Consider the following 20,464-nt stretch of genomic DNA (forward strand, 5'->3'; position numbering starts at 1 on the left):
ACGGGAAAGGCTGCCCAATCCAGTATTCTTGCCTGGAGAATTCCATGGTCAAAGGAGCCTGGTGGGCAACAGTCCATGGGGTCGCAGAGTGTTGGTCATGACTGAGTGATTAACACTTTCACCAAGGCAGTCTTTTAAGTCTATTAGTATTTTATTCATGAAAATAATTTTAGCCTCAGGGAATATGACATGAGAACAAATCTGTACCTCTGCAGAGAATGCCATGACCCAGAGTTTAAAAACTTAACAGGTAAAACAATTTCATGGGAAGTAACAAACAGGCTAATACATGTAATTTGTGTATGGAGCACAGAATAGGCTCAGAAAAAGTCCATGTCTAAAACCCTTAACACAAGTGAAATCTTTTTTTCTAATCTGTGAATCTTTGGGTAGGAGGACAGCTTTTGACTATGTCACCACTTTGCAAAACATAAAGTATTTAACCACTTATGAAGAAAAGTTGGCAGTGGAAAAATTGTTTTGTTCAGGATCACAAAGGTAGATGGTGCTTTGTCTGTGAAAGCAAGTAATTTAATGATTTATTAGGTAATGGAAACTCATATTCAGTTGTGCCCAGTATACCTCAATATATCGGTGTGTAACTTATATACTGTGATACATTTGTGATACACATTTTTATTGCATAAAATATTTTATTTTCTAAAAAATATGGAATTGTCCACATTTCCTACTTTTACAGTGTGTTTTATAGAAAATGTTATTATTAACATATATTTTTCATGGATTATTTATCACAGGATGAGATATTAATTTATATCAAACTGTTTCAAAAACAACGATGAGCCTCAGTTAAAGATGATAAACCGTCAGACTAACATAGGTTCTAATTTCTACCTTTGTCTCTACCATTGTAAGTCCTCATTTTGGGCCTTCAACTTCTCCATCAATTAAATGGGAACATTTTCAATGTATTCTATAAGAAAACTACCTGTCTCTCCAAAAGGCTAGAACTAAAACTCAAGTTTGTCTCTCTCCAAAATCAGTGCTTTTATTTTTCCTAAGTGATTGAAGGGAATAGTCATCTTTTCCAGTCTTTCTACGTCTGGGTTTTTCATGGGGGAGAAAGTCTCAGTAATATTTACATGTAGAAGATCATCTAGCATGCTTATATGTTTTATGTTTCTATTTGTCTCCATCTCAGTTAGATATGTTAACATATGAAAGTGCACCTGTGGAATTTAGATGCCTCACTCCCATAGAATAGAAACATTGAATCCAGGTGTCCTATTTCTATTTACCAGTGATGCATATTTCTGGGTTTTGGCAAATCACAACTGTGTAGCAGAGCAAACATCACAACTATTCATGCCTGCTTTGCTTCTTCCTGGTCTATTATACGTAGGTTTGTGCTTTTGCATTCCCTCTTGTATCCTAAACTTCACATGAGGTATAGCTATGGGATGAGCTTTGTTCAAACAGTGTGCATGGCAATGAAGCAGGTTATTTTGAGCAGAGGCATTTTGTTGCGGGTACACAGCTCTCCCCTTCTCATTTCCTCTTGCCATGTCTGTTGTGAACACCGATGGTGACATGCAGATGCAAGGTTAGGCATCTGGAGAACATGTGTCCTGAAGGGCCTCATGCCCACAGCACACTTTGACTATATCGGTAATTAACAACCATTGTTTAAGGTCTAGAGATTTTAGAATCCTTTACTATTGCAAGAAAACTCAATCAATCCCAATTAATGGATATGGACACAAAAGAGCCAGATCTATTTATCCCCAAAGCAGCACTTTGAATGTTAAATAGGCAAGTACAGCCTCAACTTTCAACCACTGCAAATTAAAAAAGGTCATTTTTCATCATTTTGAACATGCTTACATGTCCCTCTTCAGGCAGTACTCTGACTAGTAGAAATATGAAGGGATATAAACTCATGATTAGATTTTCTCATCTCTAAGTGGAAGGTCAAACCTCATAATCACATTATCAAAGAAGAAATACAAATAATGAATGTCCCACTGGACTCTAAATAGATGAAAGCTATTTTTCAATTGCAATCTATTTTTCTTACATCATAACAGTGAAAGTTTCCATGGAGTCCTTAGGATTTTTGAGTGAGATTCTTCAGACACTCAAAGTGCCATTTCACTTTCAACATACAAATAACATCTTTATAAATAAAAGGAAGCTTCTGAGTACTTTGATTGTTGCCATAGCATATTAAAATGGTGGTGATCTTTTCACTATATTGAGAAATTGCATTTGGAATATTATTTCATAAAATACAGATTCTATGATATATTCAGGAGTAAACCAGCAAGAAAAAATCCAAAGTTTAAAAGAAGAAATTGATCAAAATAAACTGAAGAACATAAAAACAAAATGAAATCCAAATAATGAAAAGGTAAAACATTTCTAGAACCAGAAGGCAAAATTATAAATATGTAAATTCTCCTTCAAAATGTATTAGTGTTTAGAATCTTGAGAAGTTTGATCAATAACAGTGCACAGTAAAATAAATTTCAAAGGATCCAATAGATTTTTTTCCTAAATAATTATTGCTGATATAGTTTTTAGTTCAGTCATTCAGCAGAAGTTTATTGAACACCTGCCATATGTCAAGCAATGGGCATCAAAAATAGAAAAGTCTTTACAGTCACTTCTCCTGATGGAGCATCAGTCTTTTGTGACGGAAGTGGGAAAAAGCACAAAAATAAACAAGCACAGAAAATACTTACAGGGTGCATTTGTGCTTGAACAAGTAAACAAAAAAACATAAGAGCAAAGAGTTTATGATTCATCAGCCTGAAGGTGGATACTTTCAACCAATCAGAGGGTATGCACGGATTACTAATCAAAGACTAGTAGGAACACACAGCGGTGAATGAACTAGGTTTCAATCTTTGTTGCAACTGGGGAGACGAAACAAAGAGAGGAACTGGGGGGCATCTCAGCACGAGGATGTGAGAAAGGGCTTCTTAAAGAATCTGGGCTTTAGTTTGGCGATTCTGTTGATGATTCAAGGAAGATAGGCATTTTCTCTGCATTGGGTGTATCAGGAAATGGCATAATTCTGTGATTGCATATGTTGATAAATCTTATCTAGAAAAAAAGGCAGACTGAAAGGAGGCTGAAGGCATAGTTGTTAAAGAAACAATAATCACTCATACTAACCAGCAGTTGGGGAATGGTCAGTGTTTTGCTGGATGTACAGGAAGTTTGCTAATATCTGTGATCAGACACAAATGTGAAGGAGTCTTGATTCTGGTAACATAGTAGCCCAGTCTGATGTTGCTCTGAAATTGTTTATGTTCAACAAGAGGACGCTGAAGTCTAGTGTGAGTGAAACCTGAAATGTGAATGAAATATGTGTATTTAATGTGTGTGTATGTGTATCTCATTAGAAAACAAAGCAGGCATAACTTCAAAATGAAGAGAGATATTGTCAAAGAACCTTTCAACACATTAGTGTTAATAATTAAGAAACTTTTAGTGGAGGATGTTCAGGCCTTCAGACCCTGAAAATTCGTTCTCCTCAGTACTGATGTGCAAACTCTATGGCTTATCTTGCTTTCAAAGTGAAAGTTGTGATTTATTGATGTCATTTATTCTCTGAAAGAGAAACAAATATCACACTGGGCATTTGTGAGAGGCTGTGATAATAAATCTGAGTATCTTCCCAAAAGAAATAGGAGAAAGTTGAAGGATTTTAACAGGAAAGTGAAAAAGCAAAAAAAAGCCCTTAGTGTCGAATGTTCAGTCAGGAGTTCAGAGAGTGGGGTGGCATGAAGCAGAACCAGAAGCAAAGGCAGGCAGGAGGCCGGTCCTGATGCAGCAGACAGAGGTGAGGGGTCTGGCAGGCAGAGGCCACGGGAGGGGAAGTGACAGTGCAGTGTTAGCCCCATGGGCTGTAGCCCGCCAGGCTCCTCTATCCGTGGAGTTCTCCACCCAAGAAAACTGGAGTGGGTAGCTAGTCCCTTCTCCAGGAGATCGTCCCAACCCAGGGGTTGAACCCAGGACTCCTGCATTGCAGGCAGATTCTTTACTGCCACCAGGGAAGCCCACACAGGATGGGGCAGATGGCTAAAACTGGGGCGTAAGAGAGAAGTGAGACTTCACGGTGTTCCCAATTTAACATAATTCTTCTATAAGTGTAACTTAATTTAAATAAGTGATCATAATGATAAAGCTTGAAGAGGCTAGTGACAGCTTTTAGTTGAAGACAAATAATACCTCGGTCTGACTTTTCTTTGTTCAGGAGCAGTGCTGTCCTCACTTTGTGACCTAGTAAGTCATTTCCACTCATCCGTACAACGTGGTTTAGAGCAACTACCTGTTCACTCTGCCTCATGGATGAAAGCAACCACTATTGCATTTGTGGGCTGAATGTGTGCAGTGCTCTTCTCACTGCAGCAGGAGCATCTTGCAGCCATAGTATTTTCTGTAGAACAAATAATTTATCATACAAAACTGAGTGCAGTGCTGCCCTTATGCTCATATTCAACAGGGATGCCTTGCCTTTTATCAGTTTCTTGAGTCTCAACTGCCTGTTCTCTTTTGTGGCTGCATCAAAAATGGTATAAATAAAAATAAATAAATGTGCTCTCGAATAACCCCTCTTGACAATTTCTGGAAGAAGTAAAACAAAAACCATCACCAGTATGACATTCAGAGCCTTCTCTTGAGCACTTGAGTTCCCCGTACAAGGAGGGTGAATAGGAGCTCTAGTGAATAAAAAAACAGTTTGAAAACCAGGTCTCTATCCTCAGAATTTTGTGATAAACAGATGACAGGAGAAAGAGTAGCATCTTTAACAGGAATTATGGGAAACTCTATAAAACTGCTGTGTGTGTGTCCTGAAAGAAACAAATAAGAAAGAAAGTGCCATTTGTAATTGACCCATGATGATCTGGGACTTTGAAAATGTGGCTTCCTATATATGATCAAGTTTAAGACATTGAATGAAAAGGAAAAGTAGTGTCACAAATCTCAGAGATGAAAAACTCATCTGCCATTTGCAAATGTTGATAATAACATTAAAAATAATAATAACCTAACTGATGTGTTAGAGTCTGTGGAAGGCTCTTCATAGATGTGACATAATTTGCAAAACAATCTCATACAGTTTTATAGAAGATAAAATTGAAATTAAGAGAACTTAAGTGAATTGCACAATGTAAAGGTCATATAACCAGTAAATGATGTTTCTAATTGATCTGTAAAACTGTGGAACTAGTCCTAATTTATGCCACTGGATTGGAATTCCAACAGATTTGGACTAGAATGGTTATTTACTTTAATAAATATTTATTGAGCATGAAATTTATGCTAAGCACTAGTCACTGAGGATTTCTTAAAAGTATGAATCAGAGGCTAAAGGAGTTTGAATAAAATTCTTTAAGTTATCTGAGCAGCCACAGTTCAGATGAAATCACTTATGAAAAAGTACCACAGATATGTCAGACCTGGGCCAGAACTTAATGGGAAAGGCTTTGCTAATTTTTTGCCCAAGCTCTGTCTTCCTAATTCCTCTTTTCCTTTTCTTTCTTTCTTTTTTTTTTTCAGTGACTTAGTTGGAATAAAGCTGAGTTCATACCACTGAGATGTTCTCTTTAAGAGATAAGGGTGTATGCTATTTAAAAAAAAATAACAAAAGTAAAAACAAAAACAAAGAGATAATGTAATGATAATGCCAGTAAAGGAAAATCTCTCCACAAATAAACTGAGTTAATTTAGAGACACAAAGTGTTCTTCCTTTTCTACCTCTATTTTGCTACAAGTAACAGTGCTTTCTTATTACTTTAATAACAAGAAATTATATGAATAAAGCATATTCATGTACTGAAATATTACTGAATGATTTCTCTGTGTAAGTTTGGAATTAGATTTCCCCAACTGCGCATTCATCCTGTGAATGGGTGAGACAGTATTGGAGTCTCTGGTATTTTTTCTATTAACACGGCTGGTGCTGAGAACCAGTTTTGTGAGATTCAGTCTTTCTACATCAATGCTTTCCCCATTTTTGATCACAGAAATCTTGGAAGGCAGCTTTCCTGATTCTCAGAGAAAAGCTCACCTCTTCTGATCTGGCACTTTAAAGAGAAAGATACATTCCTTCATTTTCTGGTTTATTTCAAGGTGTAGCATTTATATTCTAATAGTGAAGGGCTAGAGAGTTCTGATGTGAAGACTGTACTCTCCTTGACATACTTATCTTTTATTGCTGGTCTCAGTCATACCTTTTCCTTTTCTGATGTAATAAAAACAAAGCACTACCTGCCTACCCCCCAAAGAAGAAATAAGATTTGAATGACTATATTCTCAAAATGTTTCTTTAACACTTACTTCTTTTCAACTTTAATCAATTTAGAAGCTGCAAAAATTGAACACTTTGATTTTTAGAGTGCCATCTTCAAAAGCCAATTTCTGACATTAAATGAAAATCGTATCCAACATAATGGCTGGTTTAATACAGCCTATTATGTTTATAGAAATCTCCACGTTTATTTCAGCGGTCTATTCTAGTTCTTTATGCGTGAAATAAACACAGCATTAGAAACAAATTTTAAATCCAAGCTCCTACTAATTCTTAAAGTAAAAGTGGTCATCCTGTTTTCCCTGTTTTATTCATGCTTTTTCATAAAAATAGAATTTTGAATACACACTGACTAGTATATTCTTCATATTATGATTAAATCTAACTACTAGTATCAGAAAGGCAATGTTTTAGAATGAAACATAATCATATCCACAAGTGAGCACATTCAGTCAATGTTTTGCTTTGTTGTTTCATTTTAATTGTTTATAAGATTATGTGAATTTCAGCTTAGACTTACTTTTGATGATACAATATTTTATTAATATTAGTTGCTTTAATCTGGGACTCTGAAATATAGAATATAAAATTGAATCTGATTTGATACAGACCCAGTAAAAATAATATTTGAGCTTCAGAAATGTGTTATAGGAAAAGAAATAACATTTTCTGTCTTTATATTCTCATGATCTTGTACATGTAATTATACATTTACAAGTGAATTTGTTAGATTCCATGAATGTCTGACATAAATCACCAATATTTAGAATAATGGTTCTCTCCCTATTTCCCTAACTTCCCACAGTCCCAGAATCTCTTGAGTGAAAGGAATCTATAATGAAGACTGAGATCCCCTTGAGGAAGCACCCTACACCAATGCCTAAACTTTATACTGTAAACCTTCCCTTTAGACTTGCCTTCAAGGGACTAATAGCTATAGTATTAGAGAAAGGAAAAGAAGAAGGCTTTGAGGGGATTATTGAACACTGACTCAGAACTGTTGCTAAATCCTCACCAAAAAAAAATGTGATTGTGATCTATCAGTAAGAGTGGGAGCTTTCAGGTCTAGGTAATTAATTGAGTTTTTATTTTGGTCTATCTCACAGCAGGCCTGATAAATACCAGAACAAACCCCGTGATCATTTACCCATTTCTGAAATACAGTTGAAATAGACATACTCAGCAACTGATAAATTCTCCGTATTGGTTCCCTCCCATATGAAATATGGATCATTGTGGTAGGAAATACCAAGTTTAAGCACCTAGAAATGCCTCTGTCTACCAGAATAGAAAATCAAAAGCAATACAACATTCTTGGAAGGGTTGCAGAGATGCAGCCACTATTTCAATTGCAGTTTGTTTGTGGATGCGAAACATCATATAGCTACCTTGTATGCAGGTATTTATCTGTTTTTTTCTCCCTCTATATATATGTTAAAAGCCTCTTGGTTTCACCTGAAAAGGACAATGATATACTGTCACAGTCTTACTCACCAGTATCACAACACTTTATCATAATTTAGTCTGCATAATACTTGATTTCCAACCGTTCTATAGGAAATCAGCCTGGTCCATGACATTGATGATATCACAGTGATGATTGTTGATATCATAATGATTTGTATTGGTCAAAAACTAGAGAATATGCTAGATAATTTGTAAAGAAATATTGGTTCTGAGGGATAAAGTAAAACAACAAAAATTCAGGATCCTGTCACTTTGGTGAAATTTCTAGAGGTTCAATGGCCCAGGATATGTCAAATGTCCTCTCCAAGGTAAAGGACAAATTAGTTTATTTAGCATATCTTATCACTATAGAGGAAGCACAGTGTCTAGTAGGGCTCTGAATTTTTGATGGATTATATACTTCTGTGAGGTATTCTAAGCCATACACAGTTGCCAGTTTTTAGTGGACCTCTGAAAATAAAAAGACAGCTCCAAAAGAGTGGCTGCCACAAAAGCTACTTTGTCAAATAGGCCATAAGACTAAGCATATCAAATATTACTTGAAGTGTCTGTGGAAGACAGTGATGTGTTATGGAACCTATAGGGTTTTGAAGATGAATCACAAAAAAACCCTGAGATTTCAGGGGAAAAGCTGTTCTGGCTTTTTCAGATACCTATTTGAAAACCAATTGCCAGCTTGCTCCTGGGCCATAGTGAAGACTGAATATCTTCCCATCAGCTTTCAATGTGCCATGCAACACAAATTGACTACGATGAACTGAGTTGTGTGAACCGTAATTTGGGGCATGGGCAGTAGCCCTCCATCATTGAATGAAACCCCTATTTAGAAGTTTTTGTTTGAGCACATCCTAAAAGCACAAGTAAGTAGCATGAACAAGTGGTTCTAATTCCCATGGCAACTGACTGGGGAAGACAAATGCAGTCTTATAGACTGTTCTGAACAATGTTCTGATCCTTTTCAAAAGTGGACAACTTCGACACTACAGCCTTGCAGTAGTAGTGTGGCCCTAAAAAACATCTGGGCAAAAATTACTCCTAGAGGGGAAAAATTGAATAATGTTTTTTCTTTGTGTGGTTTTTCTTTTATCTGAAAAGATAGTTGATGTTATAGTTCCAGTCTGAGTCCAAGCCTTCATAGACTGATGTCTAACTCTCAGAGTCAGAGAGAGATTTTTTTTTTTTTCAATTAAACCTTTTATTTTGTATTGGAGTATAACTGATTAACAATGTTGTGATAGTTTCAGGTGGACAGCGAATGGACTCAACCAGACATATACATGTATCCAGAGAGAAAGAATTCTTACTCAGCCTTTTATTCTATTCAGGCCTTCAAAGGTTTGGTGGCTAAGACCAACTATATTAGGAAGGGCCATCTGCTTAATTTAGCCTATTAACTTAAATATCAATGTGAGCAAGAAACACCCTCACATGTACCAAGAAACAACATTCAACCAAATATCTGGGCATGCTGTCAAGTTGACAGTGAAGTGAATACATAAAATTGTCAAGTTTGATACAAAAAATTAACCATCACATTCACTTCCCTTAAGTTCTTTATTCTTTCCTTTGCATCTTCCAGGGTAATTCAGGCATTTTTCCTTTGCTGAGAGTTGGCCATCGTTTCTTCCAGGCATCTAAGAGCCAGCCCAGCAGCAAATTTGCCACATTCCCTCATGGTTTTGTAGGGTATTGAATGATGCATCCTGAGGAAGCCCTTCTAAGTCCATAAATTCCTGCTCCTTCAACCTTAAATTGGGGCCTTCTTGACGATGTACCTTAAAATACAACCCTGGGAATACCTCCATAGCTTCTGTAGTACATGTCATCTGACTCATATTCCTTAATATCTCCTCTTTACAGGCCAAGCATTGGTCATAGGGCCTCGGGGGTTGTTTATGCTGGGATTTGAAATTTGGTATCAGGCTGACCTGTGGGACAGAAGGTGGGGCAGCTCCCGAGGGGACATATGTTGCTTTGGAGAAAAGGGACTTCCACAATGTCTTCCAGCAGAGTGTAAGTGCTGACAATTGCTAGCGGAGGGTAAGGTGCCTCTGCATTCCCGAGAAGTCCAGGAGGATGGTAGAGTCAATACTCTCAGGGGCATTATCCCGGGGACCTCATCCAAGGTCTCAGGGTCCAAAGTTTCCTCTACCAGGTCCTGACCTTCACATACCAGACCTGCCTTAGCTGAGAACTCAAGCATCTCTGGAGTTCTGCTTTCACAATTAAGTCTTCAACCTGCTATTCATCTGTTTCTGCCCTTCCAGCACAGGTGATAAGGGCCCTTTATATGTACTCTCTGGCTCTCACACTTAGCCATTAACGGCTGCTTGTTAACAGCCCCAGGTCTCTCATCATCCTTCCATAGGGAGTGACTACAATTTGGCAGGAACCACCTGCCCACATTATTTGTACACTTTGCTTCATGTATTTCAGATGCCTCCGTCAGTGCACCTGCTACAGCATCCCAGCCCCACTGGGATAATTACCCAGGTCAGGTCAGTTCAGTTCAGTTCAGTCGCTCAGTCGTGTCCGACTCTTTGCCACCCCATGGACTGCAGCACGCTAGGCCTCCCTGTCCATCACCAACTCCCAGAGCCTACTCAAACTCATGTCCATTGAGTCAGTGATGCCACCCAACCATCTCATCCCCTTCTCCTCCCACCTTCAGTCCTTCCCAGCATCAGGGTCTTTTCAGGTGAGTCAGTTCTTCACATCAGGTGGCCAAAGTATTGGAGTTTCAGCTTCAGCATCAGTCCTTCCAATGAATATTCAGGACTGATCTCCTTTAGGATGGACTGGTTGGATCTCCTTGCAGTCTAACGGACTCTCAAGAGTCTTCTCCAACACCACAGTTCAAAAGCATCAATTCTTTGGTGCCCAGCTTTGGGTTCTGGTGCCATATTTGGGTTTAATTCATGAAACTGTATACTCATCACTTGTGAACTTTTTGTATGCATATTATCCTTTCATAAAGAACTTTTTTTTCTAAAATAATACAGATTTTTGGATAATTTCCCAAAGAAATATATGCTATAATCAGAACGGGGACCATCTACTCCAGACGGGCAAAACCAGTGTATTCAAGTGCTGCATGTAATGTTTTTAAAAAATGTATTAATATATGTATATAATAGGCTCATATATGTGAATAACAAATTGAAACAAAATCAAGCAATATTGATAAATTTAAAAATAAATAGTACAAGGAAGACTAGGGGTGATTTGGGATAAGGTACCAAGGTATGATTTTCTCAAAGACATGAAGCACCTATTAGTTAGGTATATAAATAAGTAGGGGGGATAGTTTGAACAAAGTATGAACAGGAAATTGGCTTGCCTTATATGCAGCTTGTTTAAGTGACATATTCTTTTAGAGGGCCATTTGGCCATGGGTAGGCTTTCTATCATTTGCCCACCTCCCCACTTCATAACTCACCCTCTGGTCAAACTGAGATGCATAAATGTCTATACAATGGTTTTATTCAACACAATGTTCCATCCTTTATATAAAGTATAAACCTGTGTTCTCAGTTTATATTTCTTAGATAAATCTGGTTTGTTTACCTAAATTTGTCATGTATTTGTTTCAACTTGTTCTGTTCTGAAAAGGAATGTCTTCTCGTTAAATCCAGTGTGTACATCAGGCAGAAAGTAGCTACAGCTCCCATTCTAGCATGTTCTTAAAAAGAAATGTTAAGCCCCAAACTAACTAGGCATGTGTCTATCACAGCAGATAGAAAATAACCTTGAATATTATGAGTTAGGAAATCTTTCAAAATAATTCCAAACACAAATATTCCGACAGTAGAAAATAACCATTGGAGTTTTAGTTGGAGTAACAGAGTTGGGGAGAGATTCAGCAATTACAGAAGTTTAAAGGGTACTTATTAAAGGGAGAGTCTCTGTAACTATCTGAAGGAGGCTCTGGAGTCTGATATGATGTCTTGACAAGCATGCATGCATGCGTGCTCAGTTGCTTTAGTTGTGTCTGATTCTTTGCCACCCCATGAGCTGACAGTAAGCCCACCAGGCTCCTCTGTTCATGGCATTCTTCAGGCAAGAGTACTGAGTACCGGTGTGGGTAGCCATTCCCCATTCCAGGGGATCTTCCTGAGCCAGGGATTGAACCTGTGTCTCCTGTTTTGCAGGCAGATTCTTTACCGACTGAGCCATCAGAGGACACAGCTAATTCAGCTCAATTAATCACGAATTAGAAAAAGACCATAGGCTTCCCTGGTGTCTCCAACGGTAAAGAATCTGCCTGCAATGCGGGAGATCTCAATTTGATCCCTGGGTTAGGAAGATCCCCTGGAGGAGGACATGGCAACCCACTCCAGCATTCTTGCCTGAAGAATTGCCACAGACAGAGGAGCCTGGCAGGCTATAATCCATGGAGTCGCAAAGTCAGACACGACTGAGTGACTAATCATGTGACACATGATTAGGGAGTTTACAGGGATGGATAGATAGAACACAGAGAAATTTCAGGACAGTGAAATCTGTTCTGTGTGATATTATAATGGTGAATGTATGGCATGATACTTTTACCCAAACCCATAGAATGTACACCAGGAGTGAGCCCTGATATCAACTGTGGCTCTATGTGATGATGGTGATGTGTCGGTGTAGTTTAATCAGCTCTAACAAATGTACCATCTGGTAGGGGGTGTTGATAATGGGGGAGGGTATTCATGTGTTGGGGAGGGCATTATATGAAAACTCTACACTCACCTCTCAATTTTTCTGTGAAACTAAAATAGCCTGGAAAAATAGGCTATGGGGATTTAATAACATTTCTTCTTGCTGCTTTATACTGCATGCTCTTTACTCTAGCTTCTTGAGGCTTTGAATTACAGTGGAATACTTTGCCTTGGTCTTCCCAGGTGGACCTAGTAGTAAAGAACCCGCCTGCCAATGCAGGAGACATAATGAGACACGGGTTTGATATCTGGGTAGGGACTATCCCCTGGAGGAGGAAATGACAACCCACTTCAGTATTCTTGCCTAGAGAATCCCATGGACAGAGGAGCCTGGTGGGCTACAGTCCACAGGGTTGCAAAGAGTTGGACACAACTGAAGCAACTTAGCATGCATGCACATCCTCCTTTACCATATGGGAACTATCTTTTAAGAAGAAATAGTTGTTCTTTAATAATTTTTGATATTTTCTATAATACAGTCATATTTTCTTTGCTTCATTTTTATTTCTTCCCCAGAATCCTTTTATTCAACATACAGTATTTAACATTTTTATATTTAAGTAGTAAGACTCTGATGGATCCTAAGCACAACTTTACTTTCTTACCTTATCATATCATGTCCAAGTGTTTACCATTTTGCTTTTTTTCTTTTATTTACTTTTTAAAAACTTTCTTTCCAGTATTTCTTTCAGGTTCTTTAAATGGAACATGTAATTTGTGCTATATATAATAATAATAAAAGCAATATTAATTATCTATGACCAACCTAATATTAATAATTCTAATGGAAATTACCAGATTAAAGAGAACTATATTCCTTGTAATGACAAAGCAAATGAACAAAATTACAAAACAGGAATTAACCAGAAGTTTCAGTGATTTCAACTGAATTTTATCACGTTCAGCATCTTAGAAATCTTCTCACTTATCTTTTAAAAGTGAAGAAATCTTAACTGAAGAAAGGAAGTCTGAGGGATGACTTAATAAATTCCTTCAAGTGTAAGTTGAGTAAGCTGATCTTCATCTCTTCTTTGGGGATGTTGATATAGGACAAAAAAGAAAGAAAGTAGATTTTTATGGCAAAAAAAAATAGAGATTCAGCAAAGACATAAGAAAAAACAATTTTTATAAGAGAAATAATTTTTAAGTATTCAGTTCCAATAGAAGCCTAAATCTCTTGAATGTTCATTCTATTAATAGTTCCAAAGAATGATGAGATCAGTCAAAAAATTTGATCCATTTAGAGTACCATATTGTTGAAAGAATCCAATTTGGTTCATGCAACTTAAACTATAAGTATTATACTTTGCTGCTGCTGCTAAGTCGCGTCAGTCGTGTCTGACTCTGTGCGACCCCATAGACGGCAGCCCACCGGGCTCCACCGCCCCTGGGATTCTCCAGGCAAGAACACTGGAGCGGGTTGCCATTTCCTTCTCCAATGCATGAAAGTGAAAAGTGAAAGTGAAGTCACTCAGTTGTGTCTGAATCTTAGCGACCCCATGGACTGCAGCCCACCAGGCTCCTCCGTCCATGGGATTTTACAGGCAAGAGTACTGGAATGGGTTGCCATTGCCTTCTCTGGTATTATACTCTAGATGTTTTTAAAAAATACTCTGACCTTTTGGAATCATATTGCTTGATTTAAGAAAAAAAAATAGTTTTCCAGGTTTCATTTGATTAACAAGGCATTTACTTAATAATGACAACTGGCTACAGAGAATAAAGCCATTAATTTGATTTATAGTTAATAAATAACATTTAAATAAGCTTCCGTGCTATAAATACATAGAAATTCAAGCTGGAGAAATTTTAACATCAAAGTGCTATTTGTGAATACAAAATATTGGTTCTCATAAAAATGTTAGAGTAACATATCAATAGTAGCCTCATAGGAGTTTATGAAATAGTGTCATTAGCAAGTTTTAAAAGTCTTTAATTCTTCATTAATTTGTATTTAATTTTTATTAATTAATCAGTTTATTGGAAAAATAATAATAATTGGCCATTGATATATACAATATAAAATTTCCTACTAATCATATACAATGAGTAAATATCATTTTCTTATCTATAATTCTAAATCACTGTGACTAAAGGGCTGAGAAACGCCAGGCTGGAGGAAGCACAAGCTGGAATCAAGATTGCAGGGAGAAATATCAATAACCTCAGATATGCAGATGACACCACCCTTATGGCAGAAAGTGAAGAGGAACTAAAAAGCCTCTTTATGAAAGTGAAAGAGGAGAGTGAAAAAGTTGGCTTAAAGCTCAGCATTCAGAATAAGATCATGGCATCTGGTCTCATCACTTCATCGGAAATAGATGCGTAAACAGTGGAAACAGTGACAGACTTTATTTTGGGGGGCTCCGAAATCACTGCAGATGGTGATTGTGGCCATGAAATTAAAAGACGCTTACTCCTTGGAAGGAAAGTTATGACCAACCTAGATAGCATATTAAAAGGCAGAGACATTACTTTGCCAACAAAGGTCTGCCTAGTCAAGACTATGGTTTTTCCAGTGGTCATGTATAGATGTGAGAGTTGGGCTGTGAAGAAAGCTGGGTGCTGAAGAACTGATGCTTTTGAACTGTGGTGTTGATGACTCTTGAGAGTGCCTTGGACTGAAAGGAGATCCAACCAGTCTATCCTAAAGGAGATCAGTCCTGGGTTTTCATTGGAAGGACTGATGCTGAAGCTGAAACTCCAATACTTTGGCCATCTCATGCAAAGTGTTGACTCATTGGAAAAGACCCTGGTGCTGGGAGGGATTGGGGACAGGAGGAGAAGGGGATGACAGAGGATGAGATGGCTGGATGGCATCACCGAGTCGATGGACATGAGTTTGGGTAGACTCCAGGAGCTGTTAATGGACAGGGAGGCCTGGCGTGCTGCGATTCATGGGGTCGCAAAGAGTCAGACATGACTGAGCGACTAAACTGAACTGAACTGAACTGAAAGGGCTAATTAAATGCTATTTTAAAATCCAAGTAAAGCTTCTTCTATCAGTCTTCTGTAAAAACATACGTCATTTTGAAATTCACCCTACTCTAATGTTTTGAAAAATTTTTACCAAGAGCCTATAGTTTTAATTAAAATTTATAGGCTTGTGCTTAAATTGCGTTCTAAGCCAATTTGATTTGTTCTTAATTAACTGGAAGAATGTTTCTAGGTACAATTGAGATCAAAGAGCAGTTTGGAAATTTATTGGCATCTCTTGGAAGCATCTCAAGCTTAGACATTCTCTCTTTATCCTGCATAACTAACCTTTGAAACCATGTGCTTCTTCAAAGTGAGAGATGTCACTTTTGTGTTTACAGTGGATACTGAACAAAAGTCAGGGTAGAAAATGGCTAGTTTATTACCTTGAAGCTATTCTATTTGAGTTAATACCAATAGTGCTTTCTACGTAAATTCTATTGTTGGATGCCAGCATTTTACAGTTAAAGGGAGCATGTATCGTTGTTGTTCAGTCCCTAAGTTGTGTCCAACTCTTCTCAACCCCCTGGACTGTGGCCCTTCAGGCTTTTCCATTCATGGAATTCTCCAGGCAAAAATACTGGATTGGTATCCATTCCCTTCTTCAGGATCTTCCCAACCCAGGGATCAAACCTGCATCTCTGGCATTGCAGGCAAGATTCTTTTTTTTTTTTTTAATTTAAATTTTATTGAAGGATAATTGCTTTACAGAATTCTGCTGTTTTCTGTCAAACCCCAATGTGAATCAGTCATAAGTATACATATGTCCCCTCTCTCTTGAACTTCCCTCCCACCTCCCTCCCCACCCCACGCCTCTAGGTTGTCATACAGCGCCAAAGTTGGGTTTCCTGCATCATACAGCAAATTCCACTGGCTATCTTTTACAGATGGTAGTGTGTGTTTCAGTGCTACTCTCTCAAATATTCCCACCCTCTCCCTCCCCCACTGTGTCCAAAAGTCTGTTCTTTCATGTATTTGTCAACTAAAGAGACAAAGAACAATCAAGTGGTTTATATAGTGGGGCAAAAGTGAAGATTATGTATTTACTAATGAGGGAGATATTTCACTCAAATCACTGGTGTATGCAGTGTAAGTCAATTCAAATACTTCAGCCACTATTCAGTAATAAATGTGACTTTAACATATAAAGATGTTAAAGATCTTTATAAAGAAGATCCATATAAATTTCCAAGACTCACCTCAGCCTAAGTTAAATTTATATAAGTTTTTTTCCTTTTTTTTTTAGTGAATGGGGCAGTGGACACTAACAGTATCTTCCTAGTACTACTGAGACCACTGGCGAATTGTTTAAATATTTTTTATTGAAAGTTCAGATATTATACTCAATACCAGCATTAGAGAAAGGGACAATGTTATCTTGCAGGTGGACCATGTTACAGCAGACTATTTTATATTGGCAATTGATCTTTGAATGAATAAATATATTTAATCTTCAGAATGAATAGATATATTTAGAATGAATATATATATTTCATCTTTAGAATGGATAAATATATTTAATCTTTAGAATAAGTAGCTATATTTAAATTTTATAGGATAGTATAATACTACATTTGATCTATAATGTAAACAGTAATATTTTAGATATAGAGTATCTAAGACAGATATGAAGATGAAACCCTATTTGTTCTATAGTCATAACATATAAACTAAACTTTCCTAGCAAAACTGGTTTTATCAGTTAATATTTCTTTTTAAACTAAGACACAAAAGAATTGTTTTCTCTGAACTAAAAGATTTCATAAAATAAGTATTCCAAGTTTAATTCCAAAGTAAACTAGTGAACCTAAAGCTCATGCCTATCAAAATCAGCACTATAGATGGCAATCTTTTGAGGGACATCACTGTAAAGATGATTAAATGTCACAAAAAGTTCTGAAACTTTGGTTATTTAAGTGCAGAATGGCCATCATAACAAATACATTAGTGCTTATAAGGAGCAAAAACACTCCCCAAAATAAGCCAAAAGTTAGATAACCATGATCATTCAAATGAGCTTGTTTTTTCAGATGCAATGCAGACTCCTGTTCAACTCTCAGCCTGTTATTTTTCCGTTATACACAGTATGTGTGGGTGTACCCCAGTGCTTTCAAGGCCACTAATAGAGCAAGTTTCAAAGATTAGATCACAGTTAGCCTTTGGTTTTGTATTTGTAGCAGAAACAAGCTTGCCAGTGGTTTGTTAGTGTGCTTGACACTCCTGCACTCTTGTTTATTGACGTACACAGGGGGCTGACATCTAGATACTCTTTTTGGGCACTCGTGTGTGTCATGTCTGGTATTCTCACTGTCAGCTTGAGAGGCCCACTAAATGACTGTGCATTGATCCAGAAGCAACTATTCTTCATTCTCTGCACCTTGTTGGAAGATTTATGCATAGCGTTCTGGACGGCAGCTACTTGTTTCTGTCAATGAGTATACTCAAATTTAAAATGTTTTTCCACTCTCTTCCCCATCAGCTAACATTTTCTCTTTTTGTTTTTCGGCCACCTTTTCTCAAAAGATATAATTCTGATTGCATATATGCAAAAGAAACTTTTATCATTTTTATAACTATAAGATGAAATTTATTTTCCTTGGGAATGGTTCTGTACTATGTGTGGTGGCAGGGTGAGGATGGGGATAGGGAGGTGGGAAGGGAGAGATCAGTCTTATGAGACAAGCAGGTAGAAATAGTGTCAAAGACTTTGCTCTCTATTATAGATTCTGCAAAGTCACTGTTGTAAAGCCTATCCTAATTCATTTTCACTTGTCTTCCAACACTATAAGGAAGATAGTAGCTAATACATCTATTTTATTCATTTCAGCATTTTATTATTAATAATCCTTTTCTCTTTATCTCCCCTATACCTGTTTAGTTCATCCTTTGATATTAAATTCTTTTGCTAGCTTTTGTCACACAGCACCAAACTTTTGCCAGAAAGTTTGCCCGTGTTTGGAGACCAAGTAAGCCCAAAATGAATCGTGTCTTAATCAATTACAAAAGATCCTCTAAAGTTTTCCCTCTCATTATATAATGAGTCATTATAATTGTGCTTATGTGTAGGCTCAACACTGCTTTTGAGTCTTAGAAGAGAAAAAATTTAAACAGGTTTACTCTGTAAGTGGCCTGAAAAGTTAACCCAGATTCAGAAGACAGCGTATCCCTCTGAATATGGCTCCACAAGTTGATAGAAACTACCAAATATAAAGAAGTTTCTTCCTCATAGATTATATTTTACATATCATTCTAAAGTAGATTTTATGGAAACAAATTTGACCAGAAACAATACAGAATATTTTTGAGGGCCATGATTTAAATCTAAGGCCTGGAGAAATTACTGAAGTGTTAAACCCTTCAGTTTTTTTGAATTTCTTATGTGGGTTAATAGTATTGACTGATGTTCCTTTGAGAATTAAATGAGGTAGTACTATGAAGTGCATATCACCTTATCAGATACACAGTTATTGCTGAATAAATGGTAATAATAATTAAAATAATAACTAGAATCAGAATCATTCTCAGATATTCATGTCAGAACATTACTATATTACAGGCACATTTTGCTGAATCTGGTGGAATCCACTATTTTGAGGTTAACCGTGTATTTAAATGAAGCCAAAAGTGAGCAATTAGAAGAACTGAGAGAATAAGACGCAGAAAACATACCAAAACTCTCTATCACCTTGAATCATATTCAGGGCTATCATATAACAAAAATCACTGATTATTTGAAGGGCAAAAGAACTAAATTAAAAGAAATTTAACAAAGAATTCCATGATACAAGACATGGAAAAGGCACAGTTAATATGTTATTTCCTATGAATTTTATGCTTAAATACTGATTCTACTATCTAAATATATGAGATAATTATTCAGCATCTTTAAAGCTCTGACCTAAGAGTTCAGTCTCGCATCCCATGAGAACTGCTTATAAGGCTTTGTTACAGTGTGATGATGATATAATTTAACCTCTAAGTACATATGTGAGCCAAAAGGCTACATTTTATAGACCCATTATTACAAGCCTGAGGGGAAAAAGCATAGAATTATCATCTGAGAATTTGCATTGGTATTTTTAAAATATGAGTGAGCAATGACAGCATATTCATTTTCAGTAGGAGAAAATATCACTGAACTTTAGTTTTTGTTCACTAAAGTGAACAGTACATTCCACTGAATCCTTTTGGGCTGTCAGTCCCAGAGATAATGTAATAGACTTTCAAATGCTTATCATTTTAAGAGAAGGTGTGTTCAATTAAGTCTCATTGCTAATGAGGTCATAAAGGAGAAGAAGAAAAAAGAATAAAGAGAATGAAATGGGCACTTCTTTCAGGGAGTAAGAACTTAAAAGACTATTACTGAGCCCTTCAAGGCAATTTCATTAAACATAAAGATAGGTTCACTGAACCCTTTTCTACAGACCATTGCTAGGCATTCTTACACCCTATTGCATTCCAACATCCATTCACCAAACAAAAAAAAAAGAAATCACAAAGACTTAAATAGGTAATATCCAAAGAGTTGTTCATGTCCTTGCTTTCAGAAATATATCCTGATAAATGAAAACTTTTGAATAATTCAGTTATGTTATATAAGGTCAGTCTTATATGTAGACCTAAGTATTCACATGTGTTATAAAAGCTTTTCTGTGATTGGCTATATCATCTATCAGCTGTGTTTTCTGCCAGATGATCCTATTCTTAGGATTCTCCTATGAATGTTAGGTTGTCATTGTGTAATGAGGAGTCACATGCTAATTTATAAATGTTGCTAACAAACATAATATATAAAACTATCTTCACCTAAACAACAAAAGTTTGCATGAAATGATATTACTACCAAGGGCATCACTGTATCTGTCCTGGGACATATTTGTTCAGAATACTATAAATTTTGATATGAGGAGAGGAAAAAGGGTGGGACTGAGGATTAATTATTATTCAAGGGAATCATTTTGTATAAAAGCAGCCAAATATATGGTAGATAGTTAGAGGGATTGAGTACTTAAAGGAAGGAAATATTGCAATAGTT

Source organism: Odocoileus virginianus, chromosome 9 (assembly GCF_023699985.2).
Source record: "Odocoileus virginianus isolate 20LAN1187 ecotype Illinois chromosome 9, Ovbor_1.2, whole genome shotgun sequence".
NCBI classification, from domain to species: Eukaryota; Metazoa; Chordata; class Mammalia; order Artiodactyla; family Cervidae; genus Odocoileus; species Odocoileus virginianus.